The sequence below is a fragment of the Diachasma alloeum genome, unplaced genomic scaffold (assembly GCF_001412515.2).
Source record: "Diachasma alloeum isolate Michigan unplaced genomic scaffold, Dall2.0 Dall_scaffold_00183, whole genome shotgun sequence".
Classification (NCBI taxonomy): Eukaryota; Metazoa; Arthropoda; class Insecta; order Hymenoptera; family Braconidae; genus Diachasma; species Diachasma alloeum.
In genome coordinates, this window is record NW_021680349.1 from 2,338,261 (window position 1) to 2,352,413 (window position 14,153).

The following is a 14,153-nucleotide window of genomic DNA, read 5'->3' on the forward strand; positions in this document are numbered from 1 at the left end:
AAGGAATTTCATAGAAGGTTTAATAATATTTTCGAGATAGCGGTGGTAAATTCAATATAAAAAGAAGAATAATAAGTAAATTTCAAATGTCACTGAAAATTGACATACTTATTGATTTACTTGATTTCCCATATTTTTCGTGATTTCTATCACTTTTTACAGAATAATTCAACTGAAATTTGAATTTCTCATTGAGTTCCACATTAAATTATTAATTTTATAATTTGTATAATTTTCAATTATGAAATCTTACGAAATTGTAGCATAACCGTCACCTGATATAGATTTGCACGAAGTGTACCATGAATTTCAGCTAAAAATTTTCAACAATGCGCTTGAGAATGTTTATAAGAGCAAACCCCTCATATTGTTATCGTCCCTCGTCCTCATTCGTCCCATCGTCCATACATATCCCCCTAGGATTTATCTGAGAAATCGATAACAGTCGAAAATATTATATTATGACAACAATACACTAAGCAATACAATTGTAAAATACGAGTAAAGAATTTTTATGGAATAATTCAACTCAATTTGGAATTTGTGATTGATTTTTCCATTAAATTACCAATTTTAAATGACAAACTTCGTTGAAATTGTAGCATAACCGTCGCCTGATAGAGATTTGCACGAACTGTACCATGAATTTCACCCAAAATTATTAAACAATGCACCTGAGCATCTTTATAAGAGCAAAATCCTCATATTTTAATCGTTCCTCGTCCTCATTCGTCCCATCGTCCACACATATCTTCTCAGGATTTATCTGAGAAATCGATAGCATTCGGAAATGTTGTATTATGACAACAATACCCTGGGTAATACAATGGTAAAATACGAGTAGGAAAATACACGCGACGACGGAGGACCGTTGGAACACTACTGCAATCAGTTTCGCGAGCCATTTTCGATATTCCCATGGAATGGGTTGACATTCACCCCGCCTGTTATACACACTCGCTCCTCATCCCCTGGCTGTCATCCACTGCAATGCGACTCGAATTTATATCACTTCATTGTTTTATATTCATCAAGTTTTCGGTTGTTTTAGTTGGGGTCGTTATTAATTTTAGAGAGCTATAATGCACTGGGATAAACAGCTCGTTGCGATCATGTGGAAATCAATTGTTAATGAGATATGATGAATTTCGGAGTCGTTCGGGGATTTATTCGATTTTGTAATTGCGGTTTTAATGGGAGGAATGGGTTTATCTCGGGGGAATTCATTCGCTATGAATTTTCGGTGGGAATTGTTTGTGGGTCAGTGGGGGTGGGTGGGTGCCAACCAGTCTCACGAATTTGTTTGTTTTTTAAATATTTTTTTTCAGAAAAAAATTGTCCTTTGGTTCTAAATGGAAATTGTTGGGGTCAGGGGAATCAATGAATGTCGAATGTAGAAAGGATTTCATCCTCCACAATCATGAAAAGTCACACTGAGAGAAAAATATGATTCTTCGGAAAAGTCCTCAACAATTTTTCATGGGTTACGGTAACTATGGCCGTAGAAGTAATTACTACAATGGAATATAGTCATTGCAGCTATTTTATAGTTCTCCTCACGATATATTTGTCGTGGTTACTTTCGAACTTTGGTTAATTTAACTGCATTTTGATTTGCAAAAATTACGCTTGTGGAGTTTCTATAATGTTATGTGCCGCATACAAAAAAATCGTATCGTTCACCAAAACTGCCTCAATTATTTTCTTATTGTAAATCGAACTTCAGGTTTTTCTCTCAGTGTACCCCTGAAATTTCAAGGGACATCGGTTGAAATTTTGAAAATTCAAATTCTTATTCAACTAGTTTCTTATTGAATTTTCAATATGACAGAGGAATTCAGCTAATTATTTAATCGAGTTTTTAAAAATCGCCCATACTTCGTCAAAATTGACTAGATAAATGAGAAAACTACTACTATAATTATAATATGATGAATTCGTTCCAGTTCTCGATTGCTCATCACGAATAGAAATCGTGTCACGTCTTGTCGGATTTATTCACGATAAATATACCGGTCAAATTCAATAGAAATAATTGATGATGGAATTGGCAATTGCGACGGGTGACATTAATCCTACAACCCGTCATAAATTCCCCAACTAATTTAATTTGAAACCTCATAAAATACTTGCATCCGTCTCTCAACTCCTAAATATTCATTCCCCTGAAAACTGAATTTCCCAATAAACTCCGGTATCTCAGAAAATCCACAACAAAACTGATAAGGCAACTTGACGACCGTAATACACACGGGAGGAGTGAAACTTTACGAGTTGGATAGCATCTGCGAGGCGTTTGTCCAAATGCCGTGAACAAAAGAGCCCCGAGAAACTTTGGGAAAAGCGAGTCAAGCGGGTCTTGCGAGACACTCGTCGTCGTACATAGCTCGTATCACTCGTTGTATTTGCATGAATCGAACGAGGTCGAAATTTGGTTCAAGCCTCAACCACTGTAATGCCAAATAGCCGCAAATTTCCGCTCACCCCCCGGTCTCCCTTGAGCCCATGCACATTGAACACAACTCGATATATCCGAGAATTTACGTATGGATCCTGATGAAACCCTCGAGTGTGAATTGGAACACATGAACACTCGTGATCCATACGGGAGTATTGGAATTGTGGAGACAGACTGGAGCCGTTTGTTTGATCATTCCGTGGCTTCGACAAATAATCGAATTAACCATTCGATGTAAACTCGGTGATAAATGCGAATTTCCGAATGGTGAATTATCTAATCAACGTGGATAGAGTTGCGGAAAAATTACTGATAAACTCAATTAATCGAGCATTTGTTACTCTATTTTCGATAAAGTCTTTGGAAGTTTTTATCAGGTGACAATTACACTAGAATTTCAAAAAATTTCGAAATTTAAAATTCAGAATTTGATGCTAAAATGAATGCAAACTGTACATTCCAGTTCAATTCTTCCATAAAAATTAACAGAAATCAAAAAAATTTATGTCAATTTATTGACATTCGATTTATTTATTCAATTCTTAGTTGAAAATTTTAATTCGTTTCATCAATTTTACTAAAGTTATTAAATAATCGAAATATGTAAATTTATTGCTTGATTGTCAGTTATTTAAAAATTCGAATCAGCTTCAGCAATTTTACAAATTTTATTACTTCCATCAATTTTATAATTTTTTTCATTTTTTCATTTTATAAATTTTATCGATTGCATTTTTAAAATTCTATCAAAATTCATATCAGTTCTATGTTTAAATTTAGGAACTTCATTTGATTGTAAATAATTCTCCCTTGAAGAACTTCATTGTAAATAATTAGAACTTCACTTTTCCAATCGCCCGATGATTACCTTTCAAATCGTGATTCTCGCGTTATTTTTCTGCATTTTACTAAATTCTCTACTGCCTGTTGAATTTCTCGATCCTGTTTGTTGTTCCACTGAACTAATTGGTGCATCGACGCAAAGCCTCTCACGTGACTAGTTCTTCTGTTGCCTTTGGTAGTTCCTATTGTGAAATTTGATGATGAAAAAAAAAACAAAAAAACTTTTTTTTGTTTGCGCATTCGTTTTTTCAGTTTTATTTTTTTTATTGAAATGTTTTTACCCAACCGCAAATACCGAAAACTCCAATTCTCTCGCGATTTCGTTTTAGTCCCCTGCTGAATGGAGGCATACTCACGCTCTTAATCTCTCGAAAATACAGACGAGCAAGTTCACGGTTAAAGGAGCTTTCAATGCTCAGTATTCTATGGTGTTATGTAACTGGTTTACATAACTGTATCTGCTCCTCGAGGCAAGTCATTGTCACCATAGCACGGTACCCTTTGAAACTCCATTTAACGAATTTCAGATGGAGTGTATTGTTGAAAACGATTGATTTCATTGTTACACTTATCTGCATTCTCCGTTCAACAGTTGTTACCTCACAGAGAAAAAAGATTTTGTTTTTAGGGATATATCCGTAATTTTTTGGGATTGGTCCTGACTATTTAAGAATCTATTCCTAATTTTCAGGGATTTTTTTATCCCAACTACAATTAATTCAAACTTCGACGATTCAACCAGTAAAATTTCGAGACGAAACTCTCAAGAATTAGGATTTTATCACTGCACAGAATACAGTTTCCTATAAAAATTCAAAACTAGAAAAAAATTGGAGACTCAAGGGTCCAAGAACACTTTTCCCACAAGTGTCGTACTCTATCTTTCACTTTACACACAAGTGATGAAGCAATTATTGATTATCACCAGAAATCGCCAGAATTCAGTGACAAAATCACCGAATTTTATCATTTTTCACTCATTAAATTTCTAAATGCTGCAGATTCGCAAAAAATAAAACTTTTTTTAGGGGAAGCCATATCAAAGTGAAATATTTTGTGATATTCTCAAAATCATAACATTTTCATTTATGAATATAAATATAGATTATTAGAGAAGATCACAAAAAGTTCCACATTGTTAAAACAATTGGCTGAATTTTCCGAAAAAAAACATTGAATTTCATTTGAGAGGAAAGAGTCAACGGAATTTCAAGAGTCTCTGAAAATTCAAGTAAAGTCCTATTTTTTTAGCCGCAGAGAATGACGGATAGTCCGCACTTTACATGAATTCTCAAGTAAAAACGAATATTCACTGAAAAATTCCCAGGAAATTCAGAGGAATTAGGAATTCAAAGAGAGTTTTCTCTGAATTTTTTTGATTTTCCATTAATCTTCCTGGAATATTTAGACTAATATAACTAGATACTAATGACTAGTACTAATGTACTTAATGTACTTAATATAATGAGACTAAAATTTACAGTTCTCACGGATTTTTCCATGAAATTATGAATTTTCAATGCCAAAACTCCTTGACATTTCAGTGTAAATGTTACATTACATGGATGGAATTCTCAATTAAATTAATAATTCAAATAACCCCTTCAATGAATTCTGAAAACAACTCGTCAGAGTTTTTATCAATGCAAATTTCCTCTCCGCAGGTAAGAATAGCATTTTTCTTTCCAATAATCTCACTATAAACACCGGTAATACCGCGCCCGCGGAATTCATCATCGGTTCAGTTTCCAACAATGATTTATCCATAGTTAGCCACGGGTGTTGTCTCTTCAAACACCGGCTATGACTTTCCCGCAAATTGCTTTCCATCGAGACCCCCAAAAGTCATTCAATTAAACTTCGACACCGACCAACTTCCAAACTGAATATTTCATTGAATTTTCATTCATCTCGCTTTCGAGGAATTCTCGAGGGATTGAGGAGGGACTTAGCAGTGAAAAAATAGGGGATATTTGTTCGTCAAATTGGCACTGACCATGGATTCAACTGGCGCTTTAAAGCTCAAACGTATTATCCAATATTCCTCGTTGCTCTAACTACGAGCTCACTCCACAAATTGCCAATCACTTTGCTGCAATCTGTGGAATTACGATAGTTCCTCATACCAACGTGTTTCATATCGTTGCATCTTATCTCTAATGAACAGTTACGCCAAAACCTGTCGGCTGGGCAAAGTTTTATCGGTGAGTTTATGGAGAGTTTGCGGGTTTGGGATTGCATTCGGTGAACTTTCGTGAGCATCTGTGATCATCACCTTTTTATTGTTTCCTCCTGGGAGGATATACCGGTAAACGTCTCGGGAGGGCACTTGGCGAGTGAAAATTGAATGGTGAAGCAAGTTTGGGGGAAAGGGTTCTTCAAATATTCAGACTCCCGGAGGATTCAGTGCATTACCTTATTGAAAATGACACTGTTAGAAATTTATTCTTGGAATTTCAAGGAAAAAGAGATAGTTTTTCACAGAGAGAAAACATTACTAGTCTCAAGAATGCATTTTCTTAATTAAAAAATCCTAGTTTTTTTCTTTAATTTAGATTAATTATAGATTATAATTTGGTTAATTCTAGAAACAATAGGTTGTAACGTTGTTTTCATTTCAGGAATTCTCCAGAATCCAGAATATTTTTCGGATTTTTCGAAGAAAAACTGTATAAAAGAAATGACCGAGAAATTGTAATGAATTAAATTCATTTCAGTAGCGAAGTGGTCAAACGGTTTAAGTCGATTTTAGCTGTTGGCCAGTTTTCAATGAATATCTCGAAATCTAAGGGAGATAGCAAAATTTTTCTTATAACCTTTTTTGTAGCACTCAATTCGCTCTACATAAAAGGTTATAATGAAAATTTCGTTATCTCCTTTAAATTCGGAAATATTTCTGGAAAACTCAACTAAATACTAAATTGACTTAAACCGTTTGATCACTTCTCTACTGATTTCTATTATTTTTCACTGGGCATTTTATTACAGGGTATTATGCATGCAAAATAGGAATTTTCTGTGAATCTAAAGAAAAATTGATTTTATATTTTGATGGAAATAGAAGATTTGTCCTGAAAATAAATTTCCTACAATTTATTAAGAAAAGAATTTTCTAAATCTGTTCGATCTTTCCTAAATTTCAGAACCTTCATTCCTCTGTGAACAATGACACCACAATTTTCATTGATTTTGCACGACATCAACAACTTTTCCAGCGAAAAAGATCCTTTGAAATTTCGTATAAAGCGACTTCCATTGAATCCGCGCCATTCCTTGTCAACTCAGCGATTCTCCGCCCTTTGATCGTGAGTTCCCGCCACAAAAACTAATGATCACAGCTCTCATCACTCCCCCCATCGTCAATCAAAATTCTCCATTCAGCGTGGAGCATGGTGCTTAATCATCAAATTAATATCCACAGAAAACACGAGTGATCCCCAAACAAGTGGGAAATTGCTTTAGTCACAACGTAGTCAATACATTTTTGCAAATAAATTAGCCATTTGCTTCCGAATGGAATCGCTGTGACGATGTATTGTAAATTCAGTAGCGAAGCGGTAAAAGGAGATAAGTCAATTTTGACTATTGACCAGTTTTCAATCAATATCTCGGAATCTAAGGAAGATAGCAAAATTTTTGTTATAACCTTTTTTGTGGAGCCGATTGAGTGCTACAACAAATGTCATTACGAAAATTTCGCTATCTCCCTTAGATTCGGAAATTTTCCTCGAAAACTCAGCTGTGAGATAAGTGGACTCATCTCCATTTACCACTTCACTACTGAATTTAACTCAATGATTCATTGAATTCAACATTGCCCCAACGTTAGCTGCAGGGATGGCCATCAATTATTGGTTTCTTCAATATTATGAGAATTTGAAGCTTATAATCATCAAGGTTTACATATAATCATCGAAATATAGTAATCGAAATTAAAAAATAGTAAAATAATTGCAAATCTAAATGTCCGATTGAAGATGAAGTAAATAATTGAGAATATGGAATCGTTAATCTTCTTAACTAAATTATTGATTGATAAAATAACTCTGAATTCAAATATTTTAATTGATGATTAATTAAATAATAAAAAATTGTAGAGTAATATTAACAATTTGACTGCTTCAAAATTTAACGGTAATTCTAATTTATGGTTACGGCTACCTCTGGTTAGCAGCCAACATTATCTCAACGTTAAAATTCCTGGCCTTTTCCTGAATACTGGTGTCCAAATAAATTTTCTCAACAGCAGACGAAGCAATCAATCTCCCGATCGATCTGATCATTTAAACAATTATTGGCCCGGCGCCAAAATGAGTTGTCCTGCCCCAAAAAATATTAAATTTCAGATTTGACGAATACAATGCTTCGAGCACGAAATGCTTACGAATGCAAAAAACATGGCCCCTCTCCCCACAAATTAGCAACTCATAAATAAAAAAAACTGCGGATCTAAAATTTATTATTCAACCGCGCGAAAGCACATCGCAGTAAAAAAAACCACAACAACTCCAGGGAATCGCCAAACCCCGCTGCCGAAATTATTTTTACCCGGTGTGTTTTCCCGATACCAAAACAATCAAATTATTATGATTTATCGCGTAAACAGACGTTTGATAGTCTCCCAGAGTTGAAAGGGAGTTTCCAAAAAAAAAAGAAAGAAAGAAAAACGGAAACACGATGAGAATCTAACTTGACATAGAGACGTGTGTTGATTTCTCCGGGATGTTATTCATAGACAGCAAATGCACAAATGAGACGTCTCTATTTGCCAGACAAGTTGCTTTGACGCTGCCGTCTGCGTTATCCAGGTGTAGGTCTCACATAGACAACTTGCACTATCTGCTATCGGAGGCAAAACCTCTTGAAATAGACTAGTCGATGTTGTACCTAGTGCCAGAAGAGGTGAGGGGGGTGGGGCAGGGGAGGGAGAACAGGGGGAGGGGGCAGAATGGAGTGAGAAGAATCGAGGTCAAAAATTAATGCAACCCCAGCTTGCGCTCGATCGAGCAACGCCGGTGTGGGGTTGAGTCGAAAAGCCCCAACGTCGTGGCATCGCTCGATTCAACTCGACCTGGGTATCAGCTTGATCGCTTCAGCGCTCCTCTTTTTGGCCCCTCACGAGAGTTACTCCTTTTTGCTGCTGTGTCTTAGCATTTTTTTGGATCAATTTCTTTTCATCGAGCGACGACTTGGCACTTGCCGGGTCTTTGACGGGTCCGGGAGACACTCCCAACGTCGTTAGAGGGAATTGGGGTTTTATGCAGAATTTTGGAGGGGGGGAGGGGTGTCAAAATACTCGGGAGTATTTATTAAGGGCTTCCAGGTGTCTGTGCGAATTTCTGTCAGATTTTTTAAGCTTGTGGAATGGCTTTTGACAGGCGCAAATAGTATTTATGAAGAGTTTTTCGGTTGTGACGATTCGAGTGACAATTTCATTGAAATTTCAAGGAATTTTGTCAGTGAAAATTCACATTTTCATGAAAAATTACGGAACGTGTGAATTTTAGTTCAATTATTTCGTGGAAATTAATGAAAAAAAGGAAATTTTAGGTGAACAGATTTTTGAGTTTTCAGTTGATTGAATTCGCAGTGAAATTTATATTTCATAATTTAATTCATGGAAAACATTTAATTTCATAACTTTTTCCCCTTAAAATTTTGGTATATTTAGTGAATTTTAAAAGGTAATTTTTGCAATCACGTACTCAGTATTCATGTTTCGCGGATTAAGTCAGGAAAGTTGAGGTATTCTCGTCTTTCTTCTGCTCAAAAATTTTGAATTCCACTGAAATGTCAGTGAAATTTGCAATTTCACGAATTTAATGTTACTCTTCTGACAATTACTACTGACTTGTTAAACAACTTCTAAATATTCTCCAACAGTGTAGAGGAATATCGTATTTTAATTCTTGAAAATATATTCACTACAAACGAATGGAGATTTCCTCTGAAGTATTAACATATTTACTTTTTCGTTCCCGCACACCGTTATAAATTCTTCGAAATTTCGTGGAAAATATGGTAGTAATTTTCACAAGAGTGACATTGAAACTGATTCAGGGGGAAATGATTATGAAATTTCAAGTTTTAGTTGGAATTTAAGGAAATTCATGAGTTTTCAGTGAAAATGGGACAAAAATTTCTCAACTTGATTGAATTTTCAATTAAACATGAAAACTGAGAAACAAAATGAAATGAATTTTCCGGATTTTTCCAAATTTTCATGAAATAATTGACTTGAAGTCAGTAGAATATTTGATTTTTCGACGCCAATATTTCCTGAAATTCCTGTGGCAATTAAACATGCTAAAAATCTTCGGTATTTGCCACGACAAATTCAGACAAAAATTTTTGACACGGTAAAGTGTAAGTGTCGGGTAAGTGCAATCTCAACTTAATTTTCCTCATCCTTTTTACAAAAGTCCATAATTCACGGTATCCAATAACCCTATCAATATCTATCAATCCCATCTCAAATTGCGAAATTTGATCAGTTAATCCCCCTTTCACCGGATCGCTACAATTGCCGAATTAATCTAATTTCGCCGGTACATATCGGTCTCAATTCCGATCAAGAGCGACGACCAGGTGAAATTCATCACTTTTATCGCCGTCCCCTCGTGTAACCTCGCCGACCTCCCGGTGTCAAACCTCCGCACTCGCGGCGTGACACTGTGGCTCGTACTCCACATTAATATTTCAAATCTCATGTACGTTGGGGTAAAGTTAATGCCCCATAATTTTCAACCCCATGAACCGACTACTGAAAGCTTTCTGTCGATTACATTTAACGTTATTATCAGCCCCGATATTTTCCTTCGCCCATCTCCCGTCACCGAACGGATTACGAAATCTGCATAAATATTCAGGAGAGAATGCATTTGCATACATCAACTCTTCCCCTTTTTTCATAAAAAAATTATGCGGGAGAAAATAACAAATGTCTTTGCTCCGTCTCTGTGATATTTCTCCTCTCGATTTGTGTTTTTCTCGGGTATTTCCTGGCGTCGGAGAGACCCTATTCCTCGTATATCTCTCCAGTGGCGATTAATTCAATCATCAGCGGCTCTGGTCCACTCCAATTTCCCTCTTGGACGTCCGACATCCATCGGAGGCGAAGTAAAGGGTGAGAGAGAGAAACGGAGGGAGGAATCCTGCAGTAAAAAAAACCTGCAATATTTGAATGCTCGACGTGGGGGGAGAAAATTTTTCGAATGGGAGATTTAGTTGAAGAAGAATTGTCTCCACACTGATAGACTGATTCATTTATTCCCAACGAGATTCGTTAACTATTAAGGAATGGTAGAGTTGAATATGACCAAATGAATATTCGTTAATAGTTACCCGAGTCGAATATCTAGATCTTATTCTCCCCTACTACCTCCTCAAGTCGTATATCTGGACTTTATTCCCCCTATTACCTTCTTGAGATATTTTTTCCTCCTTTCTTCATCCTATACATCCTGAATAACTCCTTATATGATCCTGCCTCATCCTAAAGGCGTAAAAACCCTCCTCAACTGATACTCTTTTCCCCCGTCTCCTCCTGTCGAATGAAAAGGAATCATAAATCCCCTGAATTAACCCTGATAGCCAGGATGATCTGTTTGTAGGTTCTTTCCAGGAGGGATGGAGTGGAAAACATTTTAGGGGGTTCAGGCGATAATAGGTTAACACACCTCCTGTTTTCCTCCTGAACCCTCGGAATTTGGAAATAACTCGCACGTTCAGGCGGAAACCAGGGGGTCTTTCTGAATGTAAATACACCCTAGCTTCATCCTGGTCCTCCTACTCATGATAGGTGTTCAAGGGGGAATTCAGGTCCTAATATTCGACTCGGGTAATGAATGGTTCACTTGAAAAGTGAAAATCGAGTCAAACAAAAATTTCGGGATAGAAATGAGGACACGATGATTCATGATACACTTTTGTAGAACGGTAGGATAATTTTTATCAAAAATTATCTCTCTCTCTCTCTCTCTCTCTTGCCCGGTGGCCTGGCGTAGTGGTTAAGGCCGTTGCCTCACAACGGATAGGTTCCAGGTTCGATTCCTGGCCGGGTAGAATGGTGAGATCTATCCATTTTTAAAGTCTTGATCAATCGCCATATAGTCTCATCAGACTCGNCGGGCTGACGCCCCTGAGCGTCGCCGGCCCCATTCATTCTGAGCCCCGCAAGAGTCTCGGAGTAGCTGTTATATGACGCTGCCATGGGCCCTCCTGACGTTTCCATCCCCTGTACATGTGTAATCCTGACACAGGGAGAAGCTTGGAGCTAAGTTGGAGGTCAAATCTGACACGAGGTTTCTCGGAAATAATGTAACGAGAAATACGGCGGAGTGGTGGGAGCTGGTGAGTGCACGAGTGGATCGAGTTGTATTGAGGAAATTTTTCAATTCAGTTAGCGATTTTCGAGGTGAGGAGCGGAGGACTGTGGGGGAGAGGGGATAAGTGGAAAGATCGATACATTGTTACACTCATGCTGCACTGATAGAATGATTCAGTTATTCCGAACGGAATTCGTTAACTAATAGCGAATGGTAGAGTTAAATATGACGATATAAATATTCGTTAATAGGTGACAAATCAGTAGCGAAGTGGTCAAACGTTTTAAGGATGTACTACACCCTTTCGGCCAAAAATCACGTTTTCACTTTTCTGGCAAATTATTGCTCGGATTGACGCGAAATAATATACCGTTTTTGCATTTTATCATTACTGATTGACTCACGAAGTTTCATGGTAGTGCAATCATTTTCCTACATTTTTTCTAAACTTTTGTGAATTTCCGAAAAGTTTTAGAAAAAACGCAGGAAAATGATTGCACGATCATGAAAAATCGTGAGTCATTAAGTAATGATAGAACGCAAAAACGGTATGTTATTTCACCTCAATCCGATCAACAATTTATCAGAAAAATCCAAAACGTGATTTTTTGCGAAAAGGGCGTAATAAATTCTTAATTCAATTTAGTCTTTAGTTCAGTTATCCAGAAATATTTCAGAATTTAAGGGAGATAGACATTTTCGTAATAACCTTTTTTGTAGCGCGAATTGAGTGCTACTAAAAGTGTTATGAGAAAAATCTTGCTATCTCCCCTAGATTTCGAGATATTCATTGAAAACTGGCGAATAGCCAAAATCGACTTAAACCGTTTTACCACTTCGCTACTGGAATGGTTCACTTGGAAGGTGAAAGTCGAGTCAAAGAGGGCTCCTCAAATGTGCATTTGTTATCGACTCAGAAAACTTCAGCTAAAAATTACGGAACGCTCTGGAAAAATTCCGTGACAGTTCCGTAAAATTTCCTACAACTACATTTCGCTCCGGAATTACGGAAAAGATAGGTAATTTTTATTGAATATTTCTCCCCGTTCATTTGCAATGAATTACAGAGAATTGAAAAAAAATGAGTCTGAGGAGTAATGTATACAGACCATTAAATAAATGCATGAATGAATCCAGTAATTTGTAAAGTGGTTAGGTTAATCTCCTTCAGCCATTCCGCAGCAGAGATCATATGAAATAATTCTTCTTCATTGACAGATACGTTGGAATGAGATTCTAGGAGTCATAAAACGTGAAGAGGTCGTGAAATTTCCACTTTCGATTTGGGGGTCATCACACTAAATTTCCTGCGAGTGGAGAGTTCGATGAATGGCAATAAAATGTGTCTCCAGGGGCATAAAATGACGAAATACGATCGACTGAGTTGATCTATTTGCTCAAATACACGCGATCGAATATCAAAGTGTTGTTGGATTAGTTTGTATTCTGTTTTCATGTTAATGCCGAGAAATTCCGAAAAATTTAATTTTCAATGCATTTTTTCGTTTTCGTATTCACTTATTACGTGAAATAATAATCACTGATTCTTTACATTTCTTCCCGAAATCATTCTTTTCTCGTTTCACATTTCCACTGACATTTTGAGGAATTTTGTTATTGAAAATTCATAATTTCATGGAAAAATCCGTGGGAACTGTAAATTTCAGTTTTATTATTTCGGGAAAATTTATGAAAAATCTGGGAAATTCAGAACAATCTCCTTCAAAAACTTCTGGAATTCTAAGAATTTTAAAACAATTCCATAGGAAAATGCATGTAAATTGTGGAATTGTGCCGCTAAAAAAATGTTACTTTACTTGAATTTTCAAAGAAGGAGATTAAATCGAATTTCAGATGTGATAGTTCCCTACGGTATGAACTGAATTCAATATCTGTTCGCAACCTGAAATTCGGAAAATCATATAATTCCCGTTTTCCTGCCGCAAAAAAATGTTACCCTACTTGAATTTCCAGAGAAACCTGAAATACCATTGACTTTTTCCACTTAAATCCAATTCAAACTTAAATCAAATTCACGCGAATTCAATTCAGTCAAATTTTTATAACAGTGTAGATGAATGAGCAATTGACAAATATAATTGAGGACTCATGGCAGTTCCCTACTATATGAACTTAATTTAATATCTACTTGCACCCTGAAATTCGGAAAATCAAGTTTCACCCCAAATTTTCACTCTCCTCCAATCAGATCCAGAATACCATAATTTAAAATTACCGTGTAATTGCCCTTTAACCCAATTATAAAAGGCCAAAGCCACGTGGTTTCGACAGAAATGAAATATATCCCAATTCAACTCCCCCCGAACCCCATAGACCTGCTGGCTCTGCATCACCGCAATCGACTCGCCCGTAAACCGTGTAATTGCTTCGCATTGCAGGAAGTCGTAGAATTTCACGCTCAAATCGCCCCCCCCCCTCCGCCGAGTTACTTTATATTTCGTCTATTAAAGCATTCAAAGCCACACCACTACGAGAATAAAAATCTCCCGAGAGTTGGAGAGTGA